Here is a 3,415-nt window from a genome sequence, read left to right as displayed (position 1 = left end):
TTTTGCATTTTGCCCATGTTCAGGGTGGAAATTAACAAAGAAAACATCCCATAAGACAAGTCTCATAGGCATTTTTAAAAAGAAGACTTCATGGAGAATGAAGACAAAATGTTTTTAAAAAATCTGTGGACAATCCCACAAGGTGTTCTGGTGCTCTGAAAATGACACCCAAAATGATTTGTCAGACTTGTGAGGTCTTCTGGTCAAACACTGATGGGGTTTTCTTTCTATTAATAGCTTTTTATGAGAGTGTTCCTACTTATCTCTACAAGGGAAAAAAATCAAGAGGCTATGTTGGGCACAAATATGTCTTCTGAAGGCCTAAACAGAGCACAGCCAAAAACTCCAGTACAATTTGTATCATCTTTGAGGGAATGCTATGACGATGCAGGATCATACAGACCAAAACTGACAGTTTTGCAACAAACTCTTCCTATCTATGTACCAGCATGCCAAATTTGAGCTTCCTACATGGTTTAGTTATTGAGCTAGGGGCTTGTGAACTTTGACAAAAAAAAGAGTATGAACAAAATGGGCACCCCCCTCCCCCAGTAAAATTGGCTGTAACACGGAGAGTATACATCTTACATTCAAATAAATTTACAGTGTTTCTCTTAAGTACCATGGGTACACTTGGTAATATTTTCAGAATTTTTTGAGACCTAAGTGCGCGGGCACTTGTTGATTTGGCGTGGAATGACCCTACATTGTTGTGGTAACATAATTTTGCTATTTCTGACAGGCAGCCAGTTTTCTGAAAGATGGTTGATGTCAGTACCAACATGTTGTGATGGAGGCTTCCACCTGAGCTGAACACAGAAACTTGCACACAGTGGTGAGTAAATCACTGAATCTGTTTTGTTCTGCACTAGACCAATAAGTATAGTACAGTAATAGTGACCCCTGTACAGGTCAGACGCTCTGTAACTCTTCAGCCTGGAGTTCTGCATTAAAATGATGGGTGTGATTTTTATGTAGTGTATTCTATGTATACCCTCTCGTGTGTGTGTGTCTGTGTGCATGTGTGCAGTTGGAAGCAGTCGTTCCTGTTCAGCATCGATATGCCAGTAATGGGTTTGATGAGCCACAGCATGGTGATGGGCAATCAGCATCAGGACCAGGGCAGCTCACAAGGAGAACCTCCTGCCCTGCCTCGTCATCCTCAACCTCCCATCTCCCTGCTCTTCACACATGTGCAGGTGAGGCCAACCTCTAAAATGCACACTTGACTTGAGGCAAAGGGGGAGAATAGGCCTGCGTGCGTGCCTGCCTGCCTGCCTGCCTGCGTGCGTGCCTGCCTGCCTGCGTGCGTGCCTGCCTGCGTGCGTGCCTGCCTGCGTGCTACACTTAAAGACAGTAGCAGTGTGTGGGGGGGCGTGTGCACAAGCATATGCACATGGTCATGTCATGGTCATGTCTTTCTGTAGGTAGATAGGGGGTGCTTGTTTTTGTCTTTATTTTCATTCATAACATTAGCATGCCTTTTTTTGACAGGCACGGAGCCAGTTTTCAGAGGGAGGGCTGATGACACAAGCAACTTTGGTGAACCTGATCAACCCAGCACCAACCACTGTGCCCCTCCTCCTCTGCCAACTGCACCACATGGCTCCACCATCTCAAAAAGGCACAGACACTACTCCTACTACTTCCTGCGAAGGATGAGAGAAGAGCCGACCGCCCCACATCGGCACTCACCACCTTCTACAGGGGTGTCATTGAGAGCATCCTGACCAGCAGCCTCTCTGTCTGGCAGCCGTCAAGCTGAAGACTAGAAGGCAGTACAGAGAGTGTGGTGAGAACGGCAGAAAAGCTCATAAGATCACCCCTACCAGCCATTCAGGATCTGTACACTTCACACTGTTCCAAGAGGGCAATGAACATCATAAAGACACAACTCATCCAGCATACAGACTGTTCTCCCTACTACCATCAGGGAAGCACTAGCCCAGCATGCGGTGCCGCACAAGCACACTGGGAAACGGCTTCTTTCCACAAGCCATCAGACTCCTCAACGCACTGAAGAAAACCACATGAATATTCCAAGGACACTGGAGAATATTCCATGAACACTTCTTTCACCATGCCACTTACACTTTACTCATTGCACCTTATATACAGCATCTTCACATCACCTGTATGATCTCCTCCTGCCGTGTGTGTGTGTGTGTGTGTGTGTGTCCACTGTGTTTGTGTATTTATTGTCCATCAGTATGTTAATCTTCTTATTGCACACTGTTTGTGTCTCTGTGTGACTGTATTTATTGTATGTATCAGTCTGTATTTCATGCCAATGCATTATTTTTAGTTATTAGTTAAACTGCACATTGGAGACTGGTCAAACACAATTTCAAACTTTGTGTTAACCCTCCATAGATTTTTATTTAAAAAATGGAGTCTAATCTACTGTACTACACAGGCTATCAACAGACCACACAGTTGAGTGCTGTTTTATGCACTCTGAATATGAGAAGGAGAGGTAACCGTTCACACTTCATAGTGTAAAAGTAAACAGAAATACATTTTCACATTTCATTCCTGTCTCGTTCACTTCTTTCAGCAATGTATGTGGCCTACATGCAGGGAAGCTGACAGGGGGGACAAAGGGGTCCGTTGACCTGGGCCCAGTGAGACGAGGGGTCCAGGAATGGGTCCTCATTACATTGTATGTAGTCTATGTATTGAGTGGGGGGCCCTTTCAGATGACTTTGTCCTGGGCACAGCCAAAGCTGTCAGCGGTCCTGATTATGTACGCACAAACACTGGTTATGATGGTAGGAAAAATGTTTTCTGATGGCCTTTGAATTAAGACAGGCCAATCTGGAACCTCTCCTGGATAAAGAGGTAAGCTTCAATAGTGTGGTCACTCCTAAATCATAGACAGACATGGAGTATGGTAGGCCTATGGTAATGAAGAAATTGTTTTTCTCCAATAAAACAAACAAATAGCCTATTGCTATTTCAAATACTATTTCATATATTTTTTCATTAATATCTGCTCTTTCCAAGCTGACCACATTGCCACATAAATGTGGTGAGGTGACACTCATTACTTTAAAAAGTCGGGAATGTGTTGCTGATGTTTTACATCGTTTCAAACTTTTCTAAGTAGCCTATATCATGTCTTACCAAGTGAACAACCTCGCCAAAAAGGGTTTTTTAATTATTATTATTTTTCCGGGTGTGTTAATATCCTGGAAAGGATGTTTAATCATATAGCCTACACAGTGTTAACAGTGACCTCGACACACACAGCTAGGTAAGGTAATGTCAACGTCGTTGTGTTGACATTTTGGCGACCTGGTACGTTGCTATGACAAATTTGTGCATAGCGACACGAGTCCTAAACAGTAGGCTACAATGTCCGAGGTACGGGAAGACAAAGCAAAAGACATATTGGGATTAGAAAACGTGTGAT

General features: G+C 43.8%; 1 long non-coding RNA gene across 1 annotated transcript; it reads left to right on the top strand.

Annotated features, from left to right (window-relative positions):
* Positions 1–745: 745 nt before the first annotated feature.
* Positions 746–2,129, top strand: LOC134458852 (uncharacterized). Its single transcript, XR_010036662.1, has 3 exons — positions 746–835; positions 1,031–1,199; positions 1,495–2,129. It is a non-coding gene; the product is annotated as an uncharacterized LOC134458852 (long non-coding RNA).
* Positions 2,130–3,415: the final 1,286 nt, after the last annotated feature.

Source organism: Engraulis encrasicolus, chromosome 11 (genome assembly GCF_034702125.1).
Source record: "Engraulis encrasicolus isolate BLACKSEA-1 chromosome 11, IST_EnEncr_1.0, whole genome shotgun sequence".
NCBI classification, from domain to species: Eukaryota; Metazoa; Chordata; class Actinopteri; order Clupeiformes; family Engraulidae; genus Engraulis; species Engraulis encrasicolus.
Note: the sequence above shows the minus strand (reverse complement) of the source record. Positions and strands in the feature narration are given on the sequence as shown.